At 59.7% G+C, this 23,739-nt stretch overlaps 1 long non-coding RNA gene across 1 annotated transcript in view; it reads right to left on the bottom strand.

Moving 5' to 3' along the window:
• Nucleotides 1-22,271, bottom strand: part of LOC118501414 — a 28,555-nt gene extending 6,284 nt beyond the window's left edge. The window contains exons 1-2 of the long non-coding RNA XR_004904063.1: nt 21,345-22,271; nt 14,201-14,208 (exon numbers count right to left, since the gene is read on the bottom strand). This is a non-coding gene — a long non-coding RNA (uncharacterized LOC118501414). The remainder of the gene's footprint in view (nt 1-14,200; nt 14,209-21,344) is intronic.
• Nucleotides 22,272-23,739: the final 1,468 nt, after the last annotated feature.

Here is a 23,739-nt window from a genome sequence, read left to right as displayed (position 1 = left end):
GGGAGGGTAGAGGCCAGATCTGTGCTCCCACCCCCAGTCCAGCTGCTAGCGGAGGAGACTGGACTCGGGGAGGCCGGAAGGGAGCCAGAGTGGACGGAAGCTGAGTCAGTGACGGGCAGCAGCGTGGAGGGAGGCGGGGCCTGGGGGGCTGGGCACACAGGTCTGGGAGGGACAGGGGACCCTCACACCCTGGGGCAAGGGGGACTTGGGAGGAGATGCCTGTGGGGATGATGCCCAAGGGTCTGGACGGGACAGGCTGGCTGGAGTGGCGTGGACTTCGCTGAGGGACTGTGTGGGAGCTGAAGGTGCTCAGTGCCATTCTCCAGACGCTCCTGTAGCTGCATCTCATGGAGGGCCACCATGAGTCTCAAGGGGGAGGTGGCGCGCCCCAGCTCGCTCTGCCAAAGCAGCAGAATCCTGTGGTGCTGCTCCGCCAGGGTCCCCAGGTCCCCGTGCTCACAGATGAAAATGTCGTTCTCCTCCAGTCCTGAGACCTCATGAACATCCTGCAGCTAGTTTTGGGAAGCTCCTGCCCAATTTCAGAGATTGTGGCTGAGAAAATAAAATCACAGAGGGAGACTTGGCCTCGTCCCTGGAAGGCAGGCGTGGCGTGTGCTGTGCACTGTGAGGGTCCCAGCTGCCCTCCAGGTCACACTCCCCAGGACATGGCCTGGGCCCAGACAACACTGGGCTTCCCGCTGCCCTGCCCTGGACGGACCCCAGCCTGCACTGGACGCTGGACAGGCTCCGCACCCTTCTGAGACCCTGCACACACTGTCCCCCTTCCTGAAGGTTCCCTCTTCCGAGGGTCACGTAGGGAATATCTGGTCATCCCGTTAGGTCCTACTCAGCTGTCACGGCCTTGTTACAGCCCCCCATGGAGGGAGGACAGTGAGTGTCCTCTGGGCACAGCTGGACGTGGTGCCTGTGTCCGTCCCACAGGGACACGTGGCGCCGTGTGTGCGCCCTGCCTCCAGCGCCCACGACCGCAGAACCTACCCCCTCCTGATGACACACATGGCACACAGGAGGCGTTGGGGCTGCTAGACCTCGGGGACCGGTGCGCAGTGGAACCCGAGGGGTCACTGCCCATGAGCCGGGCCTCCGCCAGGCAGCCCCCTCCCAGCTCTGAGACCTGGGAGAGCTTGGTCCCTGGGTCTCGGTGGCCCCAGGGAGCCACCGTTCCCTCGGACAACAGGTGTGGTGGGGGCTGTCACAGGCTGCACTGTGTCCCCAAAGATATGGGCGTCCTAAGCCCAGTAACCAGGAATGGGGCCTTGTCTGGCAACTGAGTCGCTGCAGCTGTGACCTGTCCAGTTGAGGCCCTAATGCAACAAGACCAGTGTTCTCTTTTAGGGACACGGACACGCACACGGGGACAACGCCACGGGAACCTGAACATCCGCCCCCAGCACAGGGAGACAGTGACATTCTGTCCTTTAAGCTGCCTGGTCTGTGGGGCTGCGTCTCAGTCACCCGGGAAACTCGGACAGGAAGTTAGGGGACACAAGGCAGCACTGCGCACGCCCTGCACGCACATAGTGTGTGCACCTCACACGCAGGCGCCCCACCTGTCATTCCCACCCAGACGCCCCTCACCTGGCCTGAGGTGTGGAGGGGATCTGCCCCCCCCAGAGGCACCTGGGTCTGCAGCGCCTGCTCTGGGGAAGCCCCGTCCCCTGCGGGCACCACCGCCTGCAGCTCGACACGGGCCTCAGAGCCGTCAGGGGACCGCACGGCTGCGCCCCGCTGCTCCAGCAGTGGCCTGGTGTCCGCGCCGGCAGCTGGTGGGCCGCGCTCTGCATCCTGGGGCAGCAGACTCACCCTGGGCTGGGTGCCTCCCTGTGACTGAAGAACAAAGCCGTGACTTTTGGTGGCAGGGGCCTGCAGCGCAGCCCTCCCCAACCACTTCAGGGGAAATGCCACCTCGTCTGGCAGCTCAGCTGGGGCCGTGCAGTAGCAGAGAAGAGTACTTTGTGGGGTCAGGTGCAGGGTGGCCCCCCAACTCTGCAGGGAGTTTGAGACATGGGGGTTGTGTTTGAATCCAGCAAGACAGGTCTGCATCCAGACCCCTGGGACCCGGGAATGTGGCCTGGTGGGACACGGGGTCTTTGCAGATGAGGGAGCCGTACTGGACGAGAGTGGGCCCTATGTCCAGTGCCCACTGAGAGTCATCAGGAGACGGACCCCCGGGGAAGAGGCTGCGTGAGGACTGAGGCTGGTGCTGACTGATGGGCGCTCACAACAGGGAGCACCCAGGACAGCTGGCCAGGCGAGACGAGGTGCGTGTATGGGCGGGGGGACCTGCCCCCAGGGCCTTGGAGGAAGCTGCCCCCCTACCCCCGACCTAACACCTGGATCAGACTTGTGGCCTTCACATCCGGGACATGGTCAGTTCTGTGTGTTTCAGCCCCAAGTTGGGGAGGACGTTTTGCAGCCCCGGGAAGCCGTACAAGCCCCGTGCCCTCTGTGCCCCCCTGTGCCCCCCGAGGTCTAGGCCAGCAGAGTGGGGTCTTCCCCAGCACGCCCGCTCCAGGCTCTAGTGGGGGGAGTGGACGCCGCCCGAAAGGCTGAGCTGCGCACGCTGGGGACGCGCAGGGACGGGGATGGGGGCTTACCGAGCTGGTCCTGCAGCGTCTCTGGACATAAACAGAAAAAGGAAGTCCTGTCCAGGGGACGCAGCGGAGGATCCGGGGGTGGACGTGGGCAGGGCAGGGAGGTGGCGACCACCTGCAGCTGGGCCTCACCTTGGGCGCTTCGCTGCCGCTGCAGCTCTGCCCGCGCTGCTTCTCTGTCAGCTCGTGCTCTTTCCGGAACAGGGCCTGGATGCTCTTCTGCCGTCGCCACAGCAAGCAGATCACACACAACAGGAGCACCGCAAGAACCACCAGGGTGAGGGACAGCAACAGAGTCCGAGGCTGTGTGTCCCTGAAGAAGGCACCTGCGAAGGGGTGGCGGCAGCCCCTGAAGGGATCTCTCTGTCCCCAGAGCGCCCAGACTCTCACTGTCACACAGTCAGGACCGTTCTCCTGAAAGGTCTCCGCCCCCATGGTATGAGAGGGAGCACGAGGACGCACACACAGTGTCACTGACGGCCCCTCTGCACCCCCACCCCGACTACCTGTCCCCCTCAGTCAGCGGAGTCGGGTGACAAAGAACGGACTCTGGGGCTGGGGGCCTGGGTTCCAGTCCCGGGTCTCCTGCCCGACCAGCGCTATGACCTTGAACTAATGACGTAACCGTCTGTTGCTGCGTCCTGATCAGCGAGAGCATGAAGTTAGTGCTTAGGCAGTGCCTGACGCAGGGTGAGTGCCACGCAGGTTTCACTCAGTTTTGAAAACTGAATAGTTTATTTCATCCTGTTTACAGCGAAAATACCCCTACGCAGCTGGTGTGCATGGTGTCCGTCCCGTCCTGTGTCTCGGCGACCTGCGCGCTCCAGCACAGCGAGCAGGCCCATGTCTCTCCCGCAGGGCAGTGCCCACTGCACACCGGGTCCCCTCTGGTGGGCACCCCAGGCTCTGCCATTTGTTACGGGGATCACTGGTTTAAAAATACCCGGTCACACGGATCACATCCCACCACTGCAGACTGGCCTGTCCAGTTGTCCCCAGAAGTGGGTTTTCCATCAGTGGGCAGTTCGGATGCAGACGGCCCTGCGCCCCCACAGCACTGGTGCCGACCCACACCAACACCATCCAACACCCGGAGCACAGACGGCTACGGGACTGTCCCCCCACAGCCGGCCACCAGAGGGCGCCCACCACCTTGTTTGTCCTGCTGCCGACAAATTCAAGATGGGAAATATTCCCGTTCTGTCAGATTTGGCATCTTCCTGGGAGTTTTACCTTCCGGGGAACTGATAATTCCCGTTTCGGCTCTTTTATCCACTGTGTCCTTTATGTTGTAAGGAGATTAGCCCTTTCACTGAGATTTGGGTTGTGTCTATTTTCCCTTCCTGGTGTGTTTGCTGAACTTTCCCATCTGTCCCCACGTCCCACGGCCTGACACCGTGTGTGGCAGGCAGGAAGTGCTCAGAAGGTGTCTGTCACCTCAACCAATTCAGGGGAAGGAGCCCCAGGTCTCTGCTCTGTGCCCTCATGCCCTGCAGGGACCCAGGTCAGCAACAGACCACCACGCCTTCCCCCAGGAGCACCTCAGAACCCAGGACAGGGGGCAGGGCACTCACCTGAGATGGAAAGCCGGGCTGACCTCTCCTGGCCCAGCAGGGGGTTTCTGATGACACAGGAGACCCCCTCCCCAGAGCCGCCTTCCAGGATCACAGAGGCTGAGGCTGCATAAAGGCCCTGGGGATCTGCAGCCTCGGTGACCACCTCAGCAGACAAGCTCTGTCCCCTGGCATCTCTCCACTGGATCTGGGGCTGCGGGTACCAGCCGGCAGACGTGCAGTTCACACGGATCCCTCCAGCCTCGTAGCCCTTCATGTCAATGTGGGGATGAGAGCCCAGCGCTGGGGAGGAGAAGTGAGCTGAATCGTGGGGAGCCCACTGTACTGGTGGGGTCTCCTCACCAGGGAGGGGCACCCACACTGATGAGCCCAGCAGGGACTCACCAGGACCTGCTCCCAGCGTGTGCTCTGCAGCAGAGACTGATGCCTGAGGCGGCCACTCCCTGACCCTGGCTGGACCCTCGTGCTGGATCCAGGGGGCTCTGGGCCAGAGCAGAGGCTGCTTCCCCCAAGTCCCCTTAGAGACTGCCACAGCCTCCCCTCCCCCCTGCCCCAGACAGGCTGGTCCCTGGCAGACCCCCTCACCCCTCCTTGGGAAGCATGGAGGTGGTGCCCCTTAGCCTCAGTGGGTCCCATGCCACTGCCCCTGTCTGTTCTGCCTGTCGTGGGGGGACCGTGCTGTCCCGTGAGCAGGAGGAGACACACGGTGTCCTGCAGCCACCTGAGCAGGGACTTATATGCACGGCCCCTCGGGAGGTTCCTGCTGCCCTCACTGCCAGGCTGCTGGGCGCTCCCTGCAGGGTCTCCCCCCGGAAGTGTCCACAGCGAGGCTGTGCAGAGGGGACCCTGTCCCACGGAAGACAGCGGACCCGGGGCCAGGAAGCGGGGAGTTACTGCCACCTGTCCCCACGCCCCTGAACACTCGGAGGGGGAGGCAGCCCTCTGAGGACCTGAACACCCAGAGTCCTGCAGGGGGGACTCCGTCGGGGGAGCCGAGGTCTCCAGGAAGGGACAGCAGGCTGAGGAGGGGCCGTGTGAGGACAAGGCCAGGGGGCCGCGCTGGCCCCGCTCCACCAGCCCCTACGAACTGGAAGCCACAGGGCAGGGCTGTGTCCGGGGAACTCGAACTGCAGCCCTGAAGCCCGGACATGAGCGCTTTCATGGGGCAGCACCTCAGACAAGGCGTTTCGTCACTGGGGTAGGTCAGGGCCACGTCAAGGCCACTCAAGGGTGGGGTGACAGCACAGAGGAAACAGGAACCGTGTGCAGTGACCCACCTCCCTGTGCCGGCTGTGAGTGACCAGTGACACCCCCCACTATCCTGACGGCGTCCCACGCAGAGCCCAGCACTGCCTCCACATCCCCCCAAACCGCAGCAAGTCCTCCCTGACGCCCCCTCTCTGAGACACCCCGGTGTCCCCGTCCCCAGGCGAGCATCCTCCCTCGCTGCACTGAGGACGTCACAACCTGTTCAACTGCAGGTGTGTTCCTGGGGGTTGGTGGGGGACGTGGGCCCCACAGGTTGTCCCTGCAGGTCAAACCTCTAACTCACAGCAGCAGACACCTGAGGCCCCACAGCCACGGTCTGAATCACACTGAACCCAACACCCGTTTGCTACCCACTGCGGGGAGGGCTCCTCCTCCTTCCCGTCCCCAACCTCCACTCCCCTCTGAGAATGGTGGGCGGCGTGGGGGACTCTGTCCTGGGTGCAGGAGGAAGTCACCCTGAGGGACCCCTGGGTATGTCACGGGCATCAGAGGAGCAGAGATAGAGGTGGGGACGGATGCTGGTGAGCAGCCCACGTGCTCTGGGGTAGGTCTGCAGCCTCTGCCCCCGCCCACGGAAAGGAGCCTGGAACAAGCCTGGGGCTCACCTGCCACCTGCAGCTCCACCTGGGCTTTTGCATAGAAGTCTCCATCTCGGAAATAACACAGGTAGGTTCCGTTGTCAGAGACACTGACGTTGTTAATCTGCAGAGCGGCCTTCCCCGCAGTGACGTCCTCTCGGGAAATCGAAGTTCTCCCTCGATACTCCTCTGCCGGCGTCTCCTCCTGCCCGTGTGCGTACCTGTGCACTACCTGCCTGCGGCTGGGTCGCTCCCACATCAGCTCCATGGTCTCAGCGCTCATCTCCGGGGATAGGTGACAGGGCAGGTCTGCGTCTTCACCCACCACGGCCAGGATGGGCTCGGGGGGTCCCACCACAGCAAACTCAGCTGGTCATCAGAAGGGGGGGGCTCCGTCAGAGTGAGCAGGCCCAGAGGGTCAGGGGGTGTCCCAGGCAGGGAGGATGAGGTGACAGACACCTAGACGGGAACTCAGTCCTCACACAGGTGCAGTGTGGACAGGCCTTGCAGGGGTTGGAGGGGGGCAGGGTTCTGGCTGGGCCCGAAGGGAAAAGATTCACACACACAGACGCACAGCCCGTCCTACCTGAGCAGGGGCTGAGCAGCTGGACCACGGCGAGGCACACAGGGAGGGCAGGCAGTCGGGGCACCAGGCACCTCCCCATCCTGACCTGCTGTGCACAGAGAGAGGCCAGCAGGGGCTGGGCATCAGGGACCACCTGGAAGGAGGAGGAGGGTTCCACGTGGAGAGGCTGCCTGCCCAGGGCCGACCCGGGCACCACCGCCATCACTGGGGACCCGAGAGCCTCCTCTGCAAATGTCCCCTGGGGTCTCTTCACCTTGGATCCCTCCATGGAAATCAGCCATGAAACATGGGGCGGTAATGCAGGTACCTTATCCCTCGCCAGCAGGGAGCACTGGGCTCTCCTGTGGGAACCTGCTCAGAAGCCCCCCACTGGCCGACACTTCCCTGCCCCATCCAGGTGCCTGCCCCCAGACCACCCTCTGAGGAAGCCAGGCCCCTGCGCTTTGAGTCTCAATCCCGCTGATGCCCCCTGCAGGCCTAGCTCTGCACAGCAGCCAATGGGTCCCGCCCCCTCACCTCCCTCTTGGGCCGCCCCTCCCAGCGGGTAAGAGTCATCCAGGGCAGAAGCCCAGGGCCTGGGCCCCCTGTGCTTTAAATTATCCGAATGCTCTAAAGTCTAAAATTTAGTTTCCAGAGAGGGGAACAGATTTCCACATCTTTTGGAGGATATTTATTGTTTTTCATTCCTACCACAGACCATTTTAAAATATAAAACATAAAGGAATGAAATTTAAATAACTTAGAATGGGAATTACATCCTGTGTTGCACGTGAATGTGAACTCCTGTGGATGCATTTGGCCACATGTACTCAAGGGGGGACCCAACAAGAGAATTTACTTATAAAAATTCTGTTTTTATTCGCACACCTTTACCCTTCGGTCACCCTCACATGCTCCCCCCTGGATGCGGGACACCCGTGGGGACGCCCCTCCACCGCCCTGAACACTCTCTGGACTCAGCGGCTCTGACGCCTCTCAGAGCTTCTGCTGTTTTGTTTCACGTCCTACACGTCGGGACGTTTCCGTTTGTGGACTCTTTTCACCCGGGAAAGAAAAACAGTTGGTCTGGGTGAGATCAGGTGAGTAGGGAGGGTGGGGCACGTGCGTTTTTGGTCAGAAACTGCTCAACATTCTGCAGGTGTGGGCAGGTGGGCTGGTAAGTCACCCGTTGTGAAATGGGCCAGTGCTCTGGGAGAGTCGTCAAAAAAATTCACTGAAGCCCAACACACCCTCTCACAACAACGCCAGCTGGTCACTGATGCACATGGGCTCCTGGAACTTTCGCCTAGCGGAGGGAGTCTTGACTATAAGAGGCGCGCCCTCCAGAAGGTAGTTCCTGGGTTTTTTTTTTTCCCATTTTTGGTTCCGTCACTCCTAGTATACCAAATGTCCTGAAAAAGTTTTATCCTTAGCCCCACGGATTACATTGTCAGGAATTGCTGAATGGGCATTAACACAAAAATTCATATTTAATGCTGTTCATTATAGTAAAATCTACAACAGCACTGTGTATAAATTGCATCCAATTCTGTTTTAATTACTTATAAAAATGTGTTATTAAAAACATAATTCCTTCCCTGGCTGGTGTGGCTCAGTGGACCGAGCACCGGAGTGGGAAACAAAGGGTCGCTGGTTTGATTCCTGGTCAGGGCACATGCCTGAATTGTGGGCCAGGTCCTCAGTAGGAGGCACATAAGAGGCAAGCAGACACTGTCTCTCTGCCTCCCTTCCACTCTCTCCAAAAATAAATAAAATCTTAAAAAAAAACGCAATTTCTAGACACACAGTGACACTACACGCAAGGGTGAGAGGAGCTCCCTCTCTCCACCCAGGAGGAAGACAGACGCCCACTCTCACCACCTTCCCCCACCAGAGCACTGGGAGTCCGAGCAACACTGGTCACGTGAGACAGACACAAACAGCAAGCAAATCCGAGGGAGAAGGAGCCTTCGCACCGCTCGCAGACGGCAGGACGCCATACGTAGGACCATTTTAGGACCCGCAAACTCCCAAGAGAACATGGAAATGAAGGCAGTGAGGTCGCAGGACACAACGTGGACGCCGGGTGCACTTCCGTGCAGCAGTGACGGGGAACCAGAGGGAGGTGTCGTCAGCCCCTCCTGCGGTTGCGTCTGAAAGCAGAAACCACCCGGGAACAAGATCAACCAGACAGCGGACAGCCTGCGCCCTGACGGCTGGAGGAACCGAGAAAGGAGCCGAAGAGGGGACACGTGATGGGGGACACACTGAGCTCAGGGTCGGCAGGAGCAACACGGTCACACCGTCCTCGCTGCCCAAAGCCAAGCCAAGACTCAGGCTGCCCTTGTTGAAATACCAATGGCCTTCTCCTGAGAAGGACAACAAGGAATCCTGAACTATATTTATTTTCCATGCCTTGCGGTTTATTCGTCAGTGAGGCAGACACATCAGGCAGGAGGCTGCCGCCTTTCTACCTGGCCTGACCCCTGCTCGGATTTAAGTCCCCCCTCCAGTGCTCGGGACTGTGGGCTGGGTTGCTGCCCCGGTGGTGGGAGCACGGGGTGGGAAGGTGGCAGAACCCCAGCCTCCCCCCAGACTGTGGGACACGCAGAGGTGCGGGTGAACCCGTGTGTGTTCCTCCCTCAGACAGCGGCTCTGAATCCCCGGGGGCCTCAGGGGGACCCTTGCACCACAGACTCCATGTCATCCTTGTAGACACGCGTCCTGCTCACCCCGACATCCTGTTCACCTGTGACACCTGCCCTTGGGGTGATTCCTAGGAGCCAGGTCGCTGCAGGGCGGGCTGTGGGAATCAAAGGGCCCCCCAAGCTCACTGCGCCCGCTCACCCTCCCGGCATTCAGCACAGGGCAGGCACGCCGTCTCCGGGTGTCGGTGGGTGGTGAAGGAGCCAGGCTGGCACGGGCTGTACTGGGTGACAAGGTCCAGGTCACAGTCTCTGCTGATGTAGGACTCTGTGGAGGGGGACGCACAGAGGTGAGGCTGTGAAGGGACCCCGACCTGGTCCCTGCGGCCTCTGCTTGAGGAGGTGCCACAGCACCTGGCCGCCTGTCCCCAGCACAGCACCAACCCTCAGGGCGCACACGAGCCCAAGTCATCCCGAAACAGGCGTTTGCCCCTTCTCGTGAGAGTTAATTTTTATTAAATAAAGGCCTTTTTTAAAAGATTTTATTTATTTATTTTTGGAGAGGGAATGGAGGAAGGGAGAGAGAAACATCAATGTGCAGTTGCTGGGGGCCATGGCCTGCAACCTAGGCATGTGGCTGGACTGGGACTCGAACCTGCGAAACCTGGTTCGCAGCCCGCGCTCAAGCCAGGGCAAATAAAGGCTTATTAAAAGAAAATCCCCGCCCATCCCCGGAAAAGGCGACTTTGGTTTTGGTTTTAGCAACACCAGCAACCGCACCCCTACACGCGGGTCCCTGCTCCTCCCCCTGCACTTCCAGGGGCACCCCCAGGGGTGGGAGCCACCGCTTCTGCCACGCCCAGCCCCGCCCCCACGCCTCCGGGTTGCAGCCGCCGCTACTACATCCCTCTCCCCGGACTCAGCTCAGAAACGAAAAGTGTTGGCTTCAGCACACTTTCTGCACAGTTAGGGACTCCGCCGCCAGGCTCCTCGGAGGCCGGGGGAGGACGTGGACAGTGCCCACCCCTCCCAGGAAGTCGTAGATCCAGTTCAGGTCTCCCTCGCCGGCGTGACCTGCACCAGGGCCCGCACCCCACGGGCCAGTTCCTGAACCGGCGTGTTCCGAACCGCGCACGAGGAAACTCGGCCTTGGGTTCCCCACGCCCGGCCTCTCCCGCAGAGAATCTGGGGTCCCGCGGGAGTGGGAATCGGGGCCGCCCCTGAGCTGGGACAATTCCCACCCGGAGCCGCTCCGACCCAGTGCGCGGGGGCGGGGGGCGGAAGGGAAGGCGGCAGGTCTCCCCGGCCCCCACCCGGGCCCCAGCCCCCGGCCCGGCTCACAGCCCGCACGGTAGTTTCACCCACGCCGCGGCGGGCGCGGGCCCTACACCCCGCGAAGGGGGGGCCTCCCCCACGACCGCGCCCCTAGGGGACGGCGCCTTCACGGACTCACTTCAGCTTCAGCTTCTCTTCCCCGGCTCCCAGCGAGTCCCCTGGAGCCAGAAAACACACAAACGCTGCAGACGCCTCACCGTTCAGACGGCCGAGGGGCAGGGCGGCCCTGAGCCCAGGGGCCTGGGGCTCGGCGGGGAAGCACGGTGAGGGCATCCAGGCTGTTTCCCTTCGTTGCGCCTCCGGATCGACGAGGGGCACCAGCGCCCAGAAACGGAAAACTGCCGCCGAGGCCCCGCCCCGTGCTCCCAGACCCCGCCCCCAGCGCAGCCTGACACTCACTTGCCAGCACCGGCTCCAACTCGGCGGAGCGCGCATGCCTGGGGAGCGCGCAGCTTGTGGGGTGGAATCCTCCCTCTTTTGGGTTTCTGATGAGAGAGAGATGATGATGGAAGGAAACAGGGAACAGAGAAAGCTCCCGGACCCGCCAGGGCCGGCGTCTGCCCTCTGACACGGGAGAAACAGAAAGCGTGTCCCTCCGGTCAAAGCCGACCTGGTTCCCAGCAGCCGGGGGACCGAGTCCAGACAGACAGACCCCACGTGCGCTCGTGAACGACGTGAAAACCCTCGGTCGGGGCACCTGCACCCCGTGTGCACAGCAGCACCGCTCCTGAGGGGGAGACACGGACCCCCTCCGTGAGATGCACCGACAGACCAACATGCGGCCCCCTGTGCGCACAGACACACGCACACCCACGCACTAGAACCCGCCAGCACAGGAAGGAGGACCCCTGCCATTGGAGGACTGTGGACCCACGGGGGACGGGGACTCCCTGAGGCACTCAGACAGAGACGCCCCCCAGGTGACCCCATGTCACCACAAGGGACCCAAACACCATTCAACGTGGCCAGTCGTCCCCTCTGACCCTCCAGGGGTTCTGTCATCTTCAGACCCTGCAGGTGGGTCTTTGGGTCGTTGTTAGTGTCTGTGTCTGCTGTGACCTACAGCCCAAGTCCTCCTGGGCCTGGGGATGTCCAGGGTCCCCAACACCACTGACTGAAAAGCTGTCCTTGTCACAGAGCGGTCCGGGCTCAGGGACAGTTTGTTTAGAAATATCTCTGAGTCCCTGAGCAGGAGAGTGACCACCAGCACACGTGTCTGTCTGCACCTACGTCTGAGTGTCCCTCGGCCACACAGAGAGGTGACGCCCTGGCAGGTCCCACTGTCACCCAGGGCCTGGGAGACACAAGCCAGAACCAGAGAAGCCGGGCACACAAGGTCACATTTCATTGGATTCTGTGTCTGTGACCCGTCCTGAACAGGGGGTCCTTCCCAGAAAGTAACTCAGGGTTGCCGGGGGCCGGGGGGGAGGGGCAAGTTGCTGGTCCCAGGGCTGATGGGAAGGAGCGGGAATTGCACCGGCCCTCGTCAGGCAGCTCCCCCGGGTCACGGGGTCTCCTCTCCTCAGACAGACCCCTTAACAACAGGACCCCCTCTCACCTGGACCGGGCGGGCCGCACACCGTGTCCGCCGTGGAGTTGCACAGCTGCAGGACCACTGTCCCTTCAGGACACCTGGGGGTCGGGGGGACACACCTTCACTGTTCCTGCTTCCATGTCTCTCCAGCCCCAGGCACCCGGGTCCGCACTGTCACCAACAGAAGGTGTCTCCGTGGGGGACTTCCCCAGCCCCCTTTGGGGAGCACTGTGTGCTGTGATCACAGACCCCACGAGGGGCCCGGGGTCACAGGAAGCCCCAGCCTCACCCCAGAACCAGCCCTGGTCCCACCAGGAGGACAGGTGACCTGTTTCCCCTCATGGACGTCCATGGCCGTGTGTGTGGGCCTGGCAGGTGGAGGGGAGGGGTCCGTCCTGCTTTAACAAAGGCTGGGGACCCAGCTGCCCCCTCCTCCCTGTTGCCAGCTGAGGGCGCACCGTCAGTGCAGCGCATTCTGGCGTCCTGGGCAGGTTCGCTCAGGCCCGGGGCAGTGACTCACTCGCTGAGAACCCCGTGTGGGTGCTCCCGGCCCGCTTGCACTGCATGGCAAGGAGGCACCTGTCCAGGCCTCTCAGTCACCGGCCCTGTGCTTCCTCCACCCCCGGGTCCCCACCTTCTTTCTGGGGAGCTCAGGGCTTATTCTTGGACCCCAAACTCCAGATCACAAAGGGAAAAATGGTAGAGACTCCTCCAGGTTCGACAGTGTTTAGGAACCGAAAGCCCGTCCAGCCTGTCCCTTTGCTGTCCTGTGACCGAATGCCACCTCGGAGAGGCCGGACATGCAAGTCCTGGACCCTCAGATACCGTCGTTCCCCTGGGGTGATGTGTCAGGCACGGGGTCGGCCACCTGGGTGACCGTGGCTGACCGAGGACACTGGTGCGATGACCCAGGACTCTGCACACAGACGGCCAGAAGTCGAGAGGACAGAATAAATGTTTCTGAGAGACCCAATGACCCGAAGGCACCTGTTCCCAGGAGGTGACGTCAGGACCCTCCAGCAAAGCAAAGGAGGGACCCCAGACAGGGGGAGGTGGTGGAGCCCAGGAGGGCAGGAGGGGAGGCCCTGCCTGGGCTGCTGGGCACAGACTTGAGCTGGGACCTCAGCTGGGGACCAGAGAGGGACACAAGCGCCAAGAGTGTAAGGAACACGAGGCTGAGGGGGAGCCCCACAGCCCTGTGACCCCACCCACAGCACCCACGCCCAGTCACCTACGTGCCACACCTCATGCAGAATTCCTTGTCGCCAGGGGCTTTGTAGAAACGGACTGGTCGGCACTGGCACCTCGTGTTGCTGGTGGCAGTGCACTTGGCCGCCTCGTCTTGGTCTGCAGTTCAGGAAAGCCTGCGTCAGTCCTGGGGGACCCGCCCTGTCCTCGTGCACAGGGGCGCCTGTGGGGGATTTGGGCTGGAGACTGTGTGGCCTGAGATGGAGCTCAGACCACCATGGCGGGGACCCTGGGCTGGTCCGAGGGTTCGTGTAACCCTGCGGGGGACACCTCTTCTGCCTGGTCCCACATCTGTGTCCTTAGGGCCAATGCCCGGATGGGGGCGCTGGTGCAGGAACAGGGTCACACGGACACAGTTTGAACCACAGTCTCAAAATGCCTCTACCAGGGAGTTTCTTTTAAAAAAACCTAGCTTGCCTGACTGTGTCTTCACCAATACCGCGTGTCCACCTTTGTGGTTGAAAAAAAATAAGTGTGTTTTTCCTGTGGGGTTGGCCACTTGTAACGCGTGTGTACGGAATCCATGCCCACAGAAACACTGAGGTTTCGGGGTCACATGCAGTGGACCCCGAAGGGGAGGTCACCGTCGTCTGACTCTGAGCGAGGGGAGAATCCGGCCTCCGCCACACCCGGGGCGTCGGGGCAGCGGGGCGCGTGGGGGGAGTCTCCACCTCGCTCTCTGCAGGTGAACCACAGGGGACGTTTTCAAAGGAAAACGGGGTGACGGTCCGTCCGAGTGTGGACTGGTGTTGGGGATCACTGCTGGTTCCCCTATGTGGGCGACACACCTTGGGTGTGTGTAGGAAGCGTGGGAGGTGGCGAGTTTTGGTGAAACACGGTGACATCTGCAGCTGACTGGGAAGTAGTTCTCACCCCCTCACACACACAAAAAACACACTTATGCACACACATGCACACAAATCCACATGTGTGCACACACACTCGTCCACACTTAACACACGCACACGTGATCAAACAGCACCAACTGTTAAATGGTCAGCGGCCTCTGTTCTACCCTGTCCCGTCCCCACCAGGGTGGAAGGGGCTGGTGACACTCAGTACCTCATCCCTGACTCCCTGAGGGGTGACGCCGACCCTGCTGCCTCTCCGTGTGCGTGTGCGTGGGATTTCCCAGTTTCCCACATGGAACTGAGCACCTTCCCGTGTGAACACGATGACTGAGAATAGACACGGGGCTGAGAATGTGGAACCGGGGTGGCTCTCTGCGTCCTGTCACTTTCCTGCTGTCACGCTACATGGGGACCGACGTGGGAGCTGACAGACGTCTCCAGCCCCGTCTCTGCGGGGCTGTGAACTCCGTACTAGGGGACTGGGATGTCCCTCCTTCACCCGAAGGCCCCGCTTTCCCCTCACGTTTCTCGGCTGCACCGTGAGCGTCCCTGTGGCCAAGACCTGAGGCCCGATGTGAAGGTCCGGCCACGGCATGGTCAGGGGCTGGCAGGTCAAGGTCAGGCAAGGTTCCCGGGGGAGACTCACCCTCCCGGCAGGTGCCACACAGCAGGCAGGACTCCAGGCCGTTGGGGAACGCCGTGAACGTGCCTGGGTCACACTTGTCCCACTGTCCCTGGGTGTGGGGGCGGCTGCAGGGTTCACGGACATGCTCCCCTGTGCAGGAGGTTGGCGCTGTGGTCAGACCCCTCCAGGTGTGTGGGACATCCCCACTGTCCGGCCTGCCCACGCCGTCCTGGGGGCAGCCCTGCCAGTGGGAACAGAGATACAGTTCTGTCCGCAGTTTCTGATCAAAGTGACCTCTGCATGTCACTCCTTCTTGGACATGAGGAAGCATAGACTGACCAGGATGCAGCTTGGCCTCCTGTCCCCGCCCTGCACCTGCCCCTCTGGCAGCTGTGCTGTGGGCTGCACAGGGACCCCGGCCCCCAACCAGCAGACACTGAGGACCCCGAGGACGGGCCTCTTCTCCAGGGTCAGGGAAGGCAGCAGGAGCACGTCCCAGCGCTCCGCCTCCCAGCCAGGGCCACCACCAGCTGCCCCACCAGATCCTGGAGCAAGACCTCTGCCTGGGGGCCCAGGCTCAGCCTCCTGCAATGCTCCCCCAAGATCTCACCCACAGGGGACATGTGCTCCGTAGAGGACGCAGGAGCACCTCACTAGGCCTGCTTGTTCCTGTCACCTTCCCTGAGGGCAGATGGGGCTTCCTTCTAGAAGGTGTCCCTGTGGGTGGGGGCGGTTCCCGTCAGCTGGAACAGAACAGGAGACCTTCCTGGACTGCCCACCTGTCCTGTGCCCTGAGCAGCGAAGGGTGGTTCCCTCAGCTCCGCCCACGTATCAGCTCTGTGAATCCCTGCATCCCCCCAAGGGAAAGGTGTTGTCCCCTGACTCGGGCCAGGTCTGCTTCCCAGACCCTCTCCCTGCAGAGCTGGGGCCCCTCCCCGCACACCCCCCGGCCCTCGGAGAATCCACCCCTGGGCCCCCGCCCGGGCATCAGAGGCCGTGAGCTTGCTGGCCCCACACGTGGGGTCAGGAAAGGGGCCTCCTCCCCGTTCCCGTCCCCTTGGCTGGGACGGGTGACAATGCCCAGGTTTCAGGAGCGAGAGCAGGTAGTGACAGTGACACCGACCCCAGCAAGGACACATCTGGGGGCCCCAGCACACAAGGGGACCGAGGGCGTCTTCATGAACCGTCGCCCCGGCCTTCCCTCCCTCCCGCTTACGCCTTCCTGTCTCAGCTGTTGCTTTTCCTTCCAACCCAGTGTCACCTTCTCCCCCTCACACACAGGACTTCCCCGCTCGTCTCTGCAGCGGCACAGTCCCTCCCTGTTGTCCAGGCCGCATCGTACCCCTGCACCCTCGCTGGCTGCACAACGGGACACCTTACCCATTTAAACCTGTGACATGCGCACACGGCCCAGCAGCACATGAAGCTGGAGCCACGTGGCACTGATGCCGCGTGAAAACACGACAAGACCCACATCTTCAGGATCAGGGGCTCCCCGTCCCCGTGTGGCAATCATACAGCGGTTCCCAAAGGCAGCAGAGGTGACGACAGGCACTCACTCGGAGCAGCGGTCCCGAGCCTTTGAGCACCAGGGCCCAGTGTCGTGGGAGAAACTTTTTCCACAGACCAGCGTGGGTCAGGGGATGGTTCCAGACGATTGAAGCACGTTACATATTTACTGTGCACTTGATTTCTGCTAGTGCTGCACGGTGACACAAATGAAGTAACTCTACAAACTCACCATAGCGCAGAACCCTGGGGGGTCCTGTGCTCCCCTCCCTGCCACTCACGGGGAGCACGCGCCCTACACCCTCCCCCGGGCAGTTCACAGCCTGGCCCCCGCTCCCACGAGGATCTACTGCGGAAGGCGACCCAACTGGCGGGAGACTTTGGTGCTCAGGCAGCACAGGGAGATACATGGGGCGGGGGCGGCTGGAAGTGTGGGCGGAGCTTCGCTCCCTGGCCCCCAGCTCACCTCCTGCTGTGCGGCCTGGGTGCCAACAGGCAGGGACAGCACTGGTCTGTGGTGGGGGCTGGAGACCCTGACACAGAGGACACTGAACACTGTGACCTGGAGCCCACTGAGCCGTCACTCGGGTGTCATGCGCCCCCCACCCGCCCCCAGGTGGTCTCACGATTCTAGAACGTCGGGTCCAGCTGGTGGGAAGTGAGAAGGGACCGCACAGCATTTACTCCGGGTTCCGACTCCTGCTGCGCCCACCGTGATTTGAACTCAGCCCATCCTGAAACCTGTCACGACCATCTCGGGTCTCGGGTTGGGGGCCCAACAGTCTCGCCCGCGGCTCTTCCTCCTGCCGGGGTTCCACGGGCACCAAAGCCGTACCACGGGGCAACTCCCAGGCAGTCTTCCCTAGGAATATGGAAAATATTTTCAGTCCGCCTTTCCCCTGGTTGGGGGAGGAGGATGAGATGACAGAATTGCTGTGTTTTCACCCTTAGGAATTCTAGAGCATTCTATCCTTGGTTCTCCTGGGCGATCATCCTAGGATTCTGTTCCTTTGCACAAGGAACCAGGGTGTCCGCTGGAGTCATCGAAGTGGGACCATCCCACTGTGGCTGTGGCATTTGCGTCCAGGAGTCGGGGGCCAGGAACCAGGGAGAAGGCAGGGTGCGGCCAGGGAGATTGCAAGAACCAGAGAGGGAGGACCCCCCAGGGCAGGGGAGGCCCGTGGGGCTGCAGGGAAGGGCAGTGTGTGGGCACAGGCAGCCCAGCGCTCACAGGGGAGCATCCCATCCAAGTTGGGAGGAGGGGTGGCCTGGCCGAGCCCCCCCCCCCACTGCCTACTCTGTCCAGCCCCTGGAGGCCACTGAGGAGCCCCACTGGGGAGCCTCGGGCTGGGGAGGCCCTGGGACTTGTCAGTCGCTCACCCGCTCCTGGCGCTCATCCTCCGCAGAGGGACTGCTGAGCCAGCCGGACCCGGGCTGCGAGAATTCCCCACCCTGAGGTGCTCCGGATCCTGGTGCGCTGGTCATCCTGGATGCTTGGGTTTCCGTCCCGACCCCAGAGATCAGAGGTTATGCATGCCCAAGATCAGCGTCCCACCCCTCCCCCACACCGTCTCACCCACCCGCAGCCGGAACAGCAGCGGCGGCTGCGGCGGGAGCAGGAGCTCACCCAAGAGTCAGAGCCCGGAGGGGGCCCAAGACCGGGGCGGGGCTGCACAGCTGGGAACCTGCAAGCCGAAAGCTGGTACCCTGGGAGGGGCGGGGGAATCTCCTCTGCGAGCTCGTTTGGACAGGTGAGGTGCTGGACAGAGCCCCCAGCTGTGTGCCGGTAGGGGGGTCACTGAATCCCTCTGAGCCTCAGGTTCTGGAAAAGCCCCGTCAGGTCCCTCGGGCCCTGGGCCCTCAGGAGATGCTGCACCTGCTGCTTGTTCGTCACTGAGGCAGACGTGTTGACAGGGACGCTGTGGCCTCTCTAACTGGCCTGGGCCCCTGCTGAGATTTAAGCCCCCCCACTCCCCCCCTCAGTGCGGGGGACTGTGGGCTGAGGATCGCTGCGGCAGTGACTAAAATCTTAAAGAAAAATAAAGACGTTGTATTTCTAAAGCTTCAAAGAATTTCCTTTTTAAAAAGATTTTATATATTTATTTTTAGAGAGAGGGGAAGGGAGGGGAAGAGAGAGAAACATCAATGTGTGGCTGCCTCTCCTGCGCCCCCAACTGGGGACCTGGCCCACAACCCAGGGGTGTGCCCTGACTGGGAATCAAACGGGTGACCCTTTGGTTCTCAGGCTGGTGCTCAACCCACTGAGCCACACCAGCCAGGGCTAGAGAATTTTCATTTCAAGAGCAAGTTAATAGAATTAGAAGACTTGTGAGGCTAAGTCTTCAAATTGAATATTAAATTTACATCATTGAATTCCTAAAAAAGACATCGTTGAAAAGCACAATGTCAAGGCTGATTTCCCTCCAAACCACATGTCCATAGGTGCATGCAGTTACCACGTCCAACCAAACATTCACATTTACTAAAATTTCAGAGTCCTAGTACTCGTCCACCTAACACAGAAGGCCGCGGAGAATCTTGTTGCAATTTGTGTCACTTTCAAAAACGTTCCCCCGGGGTTCAGGCTGCTCGGTGCTGCTGCCGCGTCTGCCGCCGGCGGTTCCCGCACCCAGAACTGCCCCTGGCAGCTCCCAGCGCCAGCCGCCCGCGGGAGCCTTAGCAGAGCAGGCGGGGAAGGTGCTCCTGCCCCGCTCCTCCGCTGGGCCCCCTGGGGCAGCACAGTGCCTCCAGCCGGCGGGTCCCAGACACACACCCAGCTGTCTCGGGGCTGCGACCTCAGCCCTGGGACCACCCTGAGCCCCGCCGCTGTCCCTCCCTCTCCGCTCAGCGCACAAGGTCTTGTCGCCTCTGGGGAGGAACGACGGGGTGTGTGGGGGCCAGTGGGGGCTCGGCCAGGAGACGGTTCTCCCAGGATCCTCCAGGGGAAGGGACCTCTCCTTCCAGAGGGTGACCTGGAACAGCCCTGGCACAGCAGGGGGGAGCTCTACCCCTTTAATCTCCAAAATCTCCAAGGATGCCCACGCCGGCCCACAGCCTGGGAGAGGAGGGATGGCAGCTGGTTGCCCAGTGCAAACAGAGCCAGGACGTTGTCACTTTTGGGCTGCTCAAGCTGGCAGAGGCCACTGAGGAGAGCAGGGGGTCAGGCAGGGAGACGGGCAGGGAAGCAGCCAGCTCCATAGGTCCAAGTGTTGCCCAGAGAGACCTGGTTCTTGCTGATGCATGTAAAGAATGACATATCAGCAAATCTAGTAGTATGTAATCAGTTTATTAATGGCCCGTTCCCATGGAAGAGAACAGGACCAGGTAGAGTAGGGGGTGAAACGCAAAGTTTCAGGGCACAGCAGGGTGAGGAAAGCAAGAGCAGCTGAAGACCAGGGTCACAAGCCCCTGGGCAGCCTGAGGCCAGGTGGCCAGAGGCCCTGCGGCCCATGAACCAAGAGCCCCCTGAGCCCCCGGGGCCGGGGGGAGGGAGAGACCTTTGTTCTGAGGACTTATGTAGTTGGTGGGATAGGTTACATACTGATGAACGGGTAAATGTGGCGCCAGCTTTCCTGGGGGAACGTGACTACCCAAACTTAGGGATGAATGGGGGTCTGTCTGCCCAAATCCCTATCTTGCTGCAGACCCCATTTGGTCATCCTGTTGTAAAACACATACGTAACAGGAAGCAGTTAATTAAAATTGGGGCACTTTCCAAAGTTACTTACGGGCTCTTTCTGTAAGCATCAGGGACTCCTTGCTGAAACAGGTAGTGACCAGAGGTAGGGAATTCACCAAAGTTGTTTTATGGGCTCTTTCTTCGGGCACCGGGGACCCTCTGCCACATTCAGGTCTTGGGATGAAAGCATAGTTTCAAGGCTTTCTTTCCCAGATACTGGAAATGTTACATAGAATGTCAAGGACTTTCCTTCTTTCTTGCTAATACAGTGTTTCTTGTGATGTTGGAGCACCTGGCCATAAAATCAGACCAGGCTCAGGACTGCTGAGTTAGCGTGTGAGACTTGTCTCCTTCCTCCTCCCTGCCTCGGTTTACTATTTATTCTACCTAATTGGTAAAAGGCGTTTCTTGGCAACCAGGGTGCTAACTGCTGGCCAGTGACAGTGTTGCAGTCTCAGAGTTCCTCCTATGCTTCACAAGGAGTCATCACCCAGCCGGGGTGGGGTGGGGTGGGGAAGAGGCAGGACCACCCGCCTGGGGGGCAGACATGGAGAAATCGCAGGGAGACGTGGCACCACAGTCCTGATCAAGGCGAAGGTCCCTGTGGCCTGGGTGCAGCCAGCAGACGCCCACTGAGTCTGGGGTGCCCGCTCCCTCTCCCAGCTCAGACCTGTCCCCGCAGACTGACACGCACGTTCCACAGAGTGGGCCACAGAAGCAGGCCTGGTGTGTGCCTCGGGGCAGGTGGCGGGGTGTGGTGCATGAACACACGCTTTCCAAAGCCAAGGAATCTCCTTCCAGTTGCTGGGCTTAGGGAGGGAAGGGATGGGGGGACACAGAATGGACTGGGAGGGGGCATGACGTGGTAAGGGTGGAGGCAGATGGCAGCTGCAGCCACTGTCACGGCAGCCTGGTGACTCAGTCAGACACTGGGGTGAGAATCGTGAGGAGTCGTGAGCACCCGGAGTGAGGCAAAGCCCTCTCTGTCCCTTGGGGCTGGGGGGTGGCTCTCCAGTGTCCCCAGGCCATGGCAGGGACCCCAGTGTTCCTTGTCTGCCACGAGAAGGCCCAGTGTGGTCTGGCACCCCCACACCCACCCCATGCTCCCTTCCCGGACCCCGCAGACCGCAATTCGGCCATTTCGTGTGCCTCTTCTGGAATGATCTACCCAGACCCATTTCCCAACATTTCCCGCACTTCCTTAGTGTTTCCCTGGAGGCCTCAGAACACCAGACTGGCAGCCAGGGTCACAAGGCCACGGCCTGCCCAGCCGGAGGCCCATGGCAGCTAACGGAACTGGCTCTGTCCTTCTGTGACAGGGTGCAGCCAAGGGGGGCCCAAATGGGGATCTGGAATGCGGTCCAGAACTCAGGGTGTCCAGGAAATATTAGAAAATAGTATCTATATGTAGGATGTCCTTACCCCACACGTCTGAGCTGGGGGATGACACCGTGGGGCAGGGCCATGCAGAGCTGTGTTGTACAGAGCAGCTTTGCGGCTGACCTCTGGCGTGGGCATTTAACATGTCTATAACCTTTAACCGGTTTCACGGATGTGTTAAATAATGTGGCCAGGCTCTGAGCCAGGGGGATGGAAGTGACTTCCCCCCAAGATGTAACTGGGAGGCAGCTCCCTCTGGTTACAGCGCCTGCATGAGAGCCTGGAGGAGACTGGCTCCACGCCACGGGACCACGCCTGCCCGGACTCACGATGGCAGCCCAGTACAGCCGGGAGGATCCGGGAGTGCTGGCGGGTGTCACTGATTGTGGGGAGGCGGAAATGGGGCTGCAGAGGAAGACTGGTGCTGGGACTAAAACCCAGGCTTTGGGGTGCTGCCTTTTGCCACGTGGCTTAGGAAGCAGGAGAGGCTTTGCCTGGAAGAAAAGGGGTGAAAGGACTCTTGCTGCTGGGCCATGGGAAGGTGCCGCCTGCCTGGTTTGGGATTAACTGGAGATGGCGGCGAGATAAGGCTGATGGTGCCAGAACCCGGGGCTGCCTGAGCCACGGACTTCTACTTCTTCTCCTGAGATGCGGTACCCAGGACTGGGCAGAGGGACTGTGTGCGTCTGTGGGGATTCTAAAGGACTTTAGTATTTGAATGAAGACATTAAGTCATAATTCTTAAGTTTGTACAACTTTGGAAAACATAATTCCTTTCCTTTTCACCAGTCTCGGGCATTGAGAGATGTCTTTCCCCTGGCGGCGGGCAGGCTGAACCCAGTGGGGGGTCCTTTCCAGAACAGTATATTGTTCCCCCCCCCCCCCCCGCCCCATTCTGTACCACTTGCACTGGTCAGCCGGTCAAGGTCCTCGATGCTGCCGACAGCTCATGGGCAACGGCCCCCCCCCCCCCCCCGCAGTGACTCCAAGGCTGGGACTGTCCCCAGGTGCTTCCCTTCACCTGACTTGTGCCCTCACACGTGTCCCTGCTTGCCATGCCCTCTTCCAACCGTGTTTTTTGACAAGGTCTGAACATGGAAAGAGGGCATTCAAGGAATCCATCTTCCTGGAAGAGAGCGTGGCATACAAAGGGGGGCGGTAATTTTTCTGGGGATTGCTTTTAATAATTTCCTTGCTAATATCAATCAGGTCTTACTTTGTACCGATTCCCATAAGAACAGAACATGAGAAGAAAGAGGCTCGAAAACAGTCAATGATTGATTTTGAGGGAAATTCTGAAGGGACAACTAGTTCTCCCTAGACTATTGAATCATGCCCAGATTGTTTTAAATAAAGTGTTTACAAACCTGAGTAAGAAATTATCCCCAATTGTTCCCATATAAGAATTCATAAATCAGTTACAATAGGTTGAATTATTGGCAGACTTTCCCACACCTGTTCCTTACCCATAGATACAAAGATCTTTCTAGAAAAGAAGAAAAAACTATATAGACCCTTACCCACAGCCCAGGGATACCCCTGGGTAGCATATTACATTATTGGCAAATTATGGTATCCCCCAAAAGGAGCTAATGGTCTCCAGAGGGTTCCAGGTCTCCCATTGCCTCATACAGGAGCATATAATGAGGGTGACATTAGAATGGTCAATTAGGATGAAGTTCAAGTGTTTTATGATAGTCTAAATTTCATGGAAAGGCTAGCTCGAAGCAGACCTCCCTGGTGTTTATTAACTAAGAAATAAAAAGAGTTTATTGCAGCTGAATTTCCTGTTTATCTCTCCTTACCTGTTTGTTTTGGAGATTAAAAGGTGGTGGGATTGTTAGATATCTGTATCTCAGGTTTATTGATTTGCATAATTTCAATGAAATTGTATAAAATAATTTCTTGACCAGAGAATAAAATCCCCTCTAATGAAATAGCCCCTGAATGTCTAAAAGTTGTTGGAGTAACAGCCCCACCTTTACCTTGAATAGGAATATATATCAAATAGAATTAGACAGGCAAAGAAGTAAGAAAAGCTGGTTAACTATTATAAATTAAGCACGTAAAAACAGTTACCAGGGAGTTAGAGTCCATGGTACATAGAGAAATATTTTAGACAGAAAAGGTAAATAGGTAAGTTAGACATCACAAAGGCCTTGTAATAAATTTCCTATAACCTCTGTTCAATGTAGCATTTCCTTTTGCCCCATGACAAATTCTGAGAATTTTAATAAACAATAAGACATTCAAACTCTGTACGTACAGCTATTTCTAATTGTCTCATTTATGGCTCTCGTGGTTATAATAATCTTTGTTTAATATAACTGAA

This window comes from Phyllostomus discolor, chromosome 6 (genome assembly GCF_004126475.2).
Source record: "Phyllostomus discolor isolate MPI-MPIP mPhyDis1 chromosome 6, mPhyDis1.pri.v3, whole genome shotgun sequence".
NCBI classification, from domain to species: Eukaryota; Metazoa; Chordata; class Mammalia; order Chiroptera; family Phyllostomidae; genus Phyllostomus; species Phyllostomus discolor.
The sequence above is the reverse complement of the archived record's forward strand: the minus strand, read 5'-3'. Positions and strand labels throughout refer to the sequence as shown.